At 41.4% G+C, this 5,757-nt stretch overlaps 1 pseudogene; it reads left to right on the top strand.

Annotated features, from left to right (window-relative positions):
* The first annotated feature begins 1,657 nt into the window (after positions 1 to 1,657).
* LOC122479042 lies at positions 1,658 to 2,786 on the top strand (annotated as a pseudogene).
* The last annotated feature ends 2,971 nt before the right edge of the window (positions 2,787 to 5,757 follow it).

Here is a 5,757-nt window from a genome sequence, read left to right as displayed (position 1 = left end):
AGTTCGAGCCCCGCGTCAGGCTCTGGGCTGATGGCTTGGAGCCTGGAGCCTGTTTCCGATTCTGTGTCTCCCTCTCTCTCTGCCCCTCCCCCATTCATGCTCTGTCTCTCTCTGTCCCCAAAATAAATAAACGTTGAAAAAAAATTAAAAAATAAAATAAAATAAAAATATATTAAGTTGAGAAAAAGGAAATTAAAAGCAAAACACCAGCTTTGTATTTTAAGTAGCAGAAAATTTTAGAAGAAGTCAAACTAGGATAGAGATACAAATGGCCCCAGTGTTTTTATCTTGTTTGAGTGGTTTTACTTCTGGTCTGGTGAGAATTGTCTCTTATTAGTAGGCTCATTGCTACTAGCCCAAGTTACTGAATCTGGTTGAAATGTATTCTTTAGATGTGAGCATTCTCGTGTTTATAAGTTATATCTCAATTAAAAATAACAATATTCAAAATTATTTGCCTTTGTAATTCAAAAATTTATTGGGGGGGGGTGCCTAGGTGGTTCAGTCCGTTAGCGTCCCACTTTGGCCCAGGTCATGATCTCACTGCTTGTGAGTTCCACGCGGGTCAGGGCTCTGTGCTGACAGCTCAGAGCCTGTAGCCTGCTTCAGATACTCTCTCCCGATCTCTCTTCTATTCTGTTCCCACACACTCTCTCTCTCTCTCTCTCAAAAATAAATAAACATTAAAAAAAATATTGTGGGGTGTGGTGTAAAAACATTCTAATGATTTGTGAGTAACATATTTTCAGCATTCCCCAATTTGATTTGTGGATGACGATTTTGTAAAAGATCCAAAGTAAGGATGTCTCTCTGCATTTCAAACTAAAATAGTAACAGGTAGAGATATAATGTATACATAACTTCTCTGCAGGAAATCCCTAAGAGTCTGTATAGTCGATTTCACTCACAATTGGAATGTAAGAAACAAAATTAATCAACAAAGAGAAAGAGAGACAAACAAAAAGAAGCAGGCTCTTAAAAATAGAGAACAAAGTGGTTGTTACCAGTGGGAGGTGGGTGGGAGAATGGGTGACATAGCTGAGGAAATTAAAAGTACATTAACCTTGATGAGCACTGGGTAATGTATAGAATTGTTGAATCACTATGTTGTACACCTGAAAATAATGTAACACTGTATGTTATACTGGAATTAAAAAATAAATCTAAAAAGCTTTTGATAAGTTATATATGTATAACTCTAATATAAAAGACCTAGATTTTATATAGTTAAACACATTAATTGATCTCAGCTTCTAATAATATTGGCGATGATATATGGCAAAGGTACAAATGTAAATTACAAATTATGTGAATAATGTCCTCCTGTTCACTTATATGGGTGTTAAGTGATGCAAAGACACACTTATTATATAATTGCAATTTATCAAGAATGTTTATTCATTATGCCAATTAATTAATAATAAAAGTGGGGGATACTTATTTAGAAAATGTTGAAAATGAAAAAAATTGGAAAAAAGTTATAAATAATTTTATGTCCAAGTTAAAATATTTGTAAATGGCAGATGAAAGATGTAAAACAGGTTTATAATTTTCAAACATGCACCTATCAAGAAATATGTAAATCAAATAGAGTATTGTAAATGGTGAAAACTCTGTCATCTATTTCTTCATTTGCAGTGTCACACTTTTTGAAATTATGAAAAATGAGAACACCACCTCATATTTTATTCTCCTAGGACTCTTTAACCACACCTAGTTCTCTTTGTGATGGATCTGTCTTCACCTCCCCAGTGGGCAAGATCCTCATGATTCTCCTGATTCATCAAGATGTCTGGATACACAGCCCATGTACTTCTTACTGAGCCAACTCTCCCTCATGAACATAGAGTTGGTCTCCACCATTGTGCCCAAAATTGCAGCTGACAACTTGACTAACAATAAGTCCATCTCGTATGCTGGTCTTGGGTTGCTGATCTTCTTCCATACTTTGGGAAGTGGGGGGGGGGGGGTTCCTCTTAGCAGGCATGTCCTATGACCACTATATGGCTGTTTGCCACCCACTGAAATACCCTGTCCTTATGAGCTGGCAATTATGCCTGAGAATGACTGTGGTGTCTTGGTTCCTGGATCAGCTGATAGCAGGCTTCTGCTGCCCTGAGCTTTCCATTTTCATTAAGAAATAGTTTTTAACGTGTATTTATTTTTGAGAGACAGAGTATGAGCAGGGGAGGTGGAGAGACAGAGGAAGACACAAAATCTAAAGCAGACTCTAGGCTCTGAGCTGTCAGCACAGAGGCTGATGTTGGGCTCAAACCCACCAACCATGAGATCATGACCCGAGCTGAAGTCAGATGCTTAACTGACTGAGTCTTCTAGGCACCCCAAGTTTTCCATTTTATGATACACATGAGATCAATCATTACTTCTGTGAAGCCCCCTGGGCTTCTGCTGATATGTTTTTCTTTGAATATGTGATGTATGTCTGTTATATGTTAATAATCATCCTGGTCCCATTTTCTTTCATTCTGATTTCCTATAGTCTCATCCTTGCTGCAGTTCTCCAGATGTGTTCTAGAGAAGCTGGCAAAAAGGCTTTTGACACATGCTACTCTTATCTCTCTGATGGGACTGTTTTATGGCGCTGCTATTTTTATCTACATGCGACCCAAATCCTACAGTTTGCTAACCATTATAAAGTAGTGTCAGTGTTCTATACTATCTTCACCCCTGTGCTAAACCTCCTTATCTACAGTCTGAGGAACAGTGTAGTCAAGGGAGCCCAGAGAAAGTGTATGTGTGAATGTTTTGCCTTCAGTCATGACTAAGATTACATTGATTTGTGTATTTGTCTTTCTTTGACTGGCTTATTTCACTTAGCATTATACCCTTTAGATCCCTCCATGTTTTTGTAAATGGCACGATTTTATCTTTCTTTATGGCTAAGTGATATTCTGTTGTATATATGTAGGTATGTGTGTGTGTGTGTGTGTGTGTGTGTCTATCCACACCTTCTTTATCCACATTTTTATCTCAATTCATCTATCAATGAACACTTAGGGTGCTTCCAAATCTTGGCTATTGTAAATAATACTGCAATAAATATCAGGGTCCATATATATTTTTAAATCAGAGTTTTCATTTTCTTTGGTTAAATACCCATCAATGAGATTATTGGATCATATGGTTAATTCCACTTTTAATTGTTTTATGCTATAAATGATTGTATTAAGAAAAAGTTTGAATAAACAACATTTCTTCCCCAAGATACTGGGAAGATTAATCAATCTCCTCTGTACAAACTAAAATAGTAACACCTACAGTGAGGCGAGGGAAGATGGCAGCATAGGAGGACGCTGGGCTCACCGCGCATCCTGATGATCACTTAGATTCCTCCTACACCTGCCTAAATAACCCAGAACACTGCCAGAGGATTAGCAGAACGGAGTCGCTGGAGCCAAGCACAGACAAGAGGCCCCTGGAAGAGGGTAGGAAGGGCGGCGAGGCGTTGCGCGCTCCACAGACTGGCGGGAGGGAACCAGGGCGGAGGGGCGGCTCGCCGACCAAGCAGAGCCCCCGAGTCTGGCTGGAAAAGTGGAGAGGCCTGAGGGACTGTGTTTCGACAGCAAGCGCGACTTAGCATCTGGGAGGTCATAAGTTAACAGCTCTGCTCGGAAAGCAGGAAGGTTGGAGGACAAAGGGAAGGAGAGCTGCTGAGCCCCCGGACGACAGAGCTCAGTTTGGTGGGGAACACAGGCGGTCGCCAGCGCCATCTCCCCGCCCATCCCCCAGCCAAAATCCCAGGGAGAACCAGTTCCTGCCAGGGAACTTGCTCGCTCCGCGCAAACACCCAACTCTGTGCTTCTGCATAGCCAAACCAGCGGATTTGACTCCCTCCCGCTGCCACAGGGCCCCTCCTGAAGTGGATCACCTAAGGAGAAGCAAGCTAAGCCTGCCCCTCCTGCCCCTGTGCACCTTGCCTACCCACCCCAGCTAATACGCCAGATCCCCAGCACCACAAGCCTGGCAGCGTGCAAGTAACCCAGATGGGCCACCCCACCCCACAGTGAATCCCGCCCCTAGGAGAGGGGAAGAGAAGGCACACACCAGTCTGACTGTGGCCCCAGCGGTGGGCTGAGGGCAGACATCAAGTAGGACTGCCGCCCCACCCACCAACTCCAATTATACACCACAGCACAGGGGAAGTGCCCTGCAGGTCCTCACCACGCCAGGGACTATCCAAAATGACCAAGCGGAAGAACTCCCCTCAGAAGAATCTCCAGGAAATAACAACAGCTAATGAGCTGATCAAAAAGGATTTAAATAATATAACAGAAAGTAAATTTAGAATAATAGTCATAAAATGAATCGCTGGACTTGAAAACAGTATACAGGACAGCAGAGAATCTCTTGCTACAGAGATCAAGGGACTAAGGAACAGTCACGAGGAGCTGAAAAGCGCTTTAAACAAAATGCAAAACAAAATGGAAACCACCACGGCTCGGATTGAAGAGGCAGAGGAGAGAATAGGTGAACTAGAAGATAAAGTTATGGAAAAAGAGGAAGCTGAGAAAAAGAGAGATAAAAAAGCCCAGGAGTATGAGGGGAAAATTAGAGAACTAAGTGATACACTAAAAAGAAATAATATACGCATAATTGGTATCCCAGAGGAGGAAGAGAGAGGGAAAGGTGCTGAAGGGGTACTTGAAGAAATCATAGCTGAGAACTTCCCTGAACTGGGGAAGGAAAAAGGCATTGAAATCCAAGAGGCACAGAGAACTCCCTTCAGACGTAACTTGAATCGATCTTCTGCACGACATATCATAGTGAAACTGGCAAAATACAAGGATAAAGAGAAGATTCTGAAAGCAGCAAGGGGTAAACGTGCCCTCACATATAAAGGGAGACCTATAAGACTCGTGACTGATCTCTCTTTTGAAACTTGGCAGGCCAGAAAGAATTGGCACGAGATTTTCAGGGTGCTAGACAGAAAAAATATGCAGCCAAGAATCCTTTATCCAGCAAGTCTGTCATTTAGAATAGAAGGAGAGATAAAGGTCTTCCCAAACAAACAAAAACTGAAGGAATTTGTCACCACTAAACCAGCCCTACAAGAGATCCTAAGGGGGACCCTGTGAGACAAAGTCCCAGAGACATCACTACAAGCATAAAACATGCAGAATCACAATGACTCTAAACCCGTATCTTTCTATAATAACACTGAATGTAAATGGATTAAACGGGCCAACCAAAAGACATAGGGTATCAGAATGGATAAAAAAACAAGACCCATCTATTTGCTGTCTACAAGAGACTCATTTTAGACCTGAGGACACCTTTAGATTGAGAGTGAGGGGATGGAGAACTATTTATCATGCGACTGGAAGCCAAAAGAAAGCTGGAGTAGCCATACTTATATCAGACAAACTAGACTTTAAATTAAAGGCTGTAACAAGAGATGAAGAAGGACATTATATAATAGTTACAGGGTCTATCCATCAGGAAGAGCTAACAATTATAAAAGTCTATGCGCCGAATACCGGAGCCCCCAAATATATAAAACAATTACTCATAAACATAAGCAACCTTATTGATAAGAATGTGGTAATTGCAGGGGATTTTAACACTCCACTCACAGAAATGGATAGATCATCTAGACACACGGTCAATAAAGAAACAAGGGCCCTGAATGAGACATTGGATCAGATGGACTTGACAGATCTATTTAGAACTCTGCATCCCAAAGCAACAGAATATACTTTCTTCTCGAGTGCACATGGAACATTCTCCAAGATAGAT

This window comes from Prionailurus bengalensis, chromosome A1 (assembly GCF_016509475.1).
Source record: "Prionailurus bengalensis isolate Pbe53 chromosome A1, Fcat_Pben_1.1_paternal_pri, whole genome shotgun sequence".
Lineage (NCBI taxonomy): Eukaryota > Metazoa > Chordata > Mammalia > Carnivora > Felidae > Prionailurus > Prionailurus bengalensis.
Note: the sequence above shows the minus strand (reverse complement) of the source record. Positions and strands in the feature narration are given on the sequence as shown.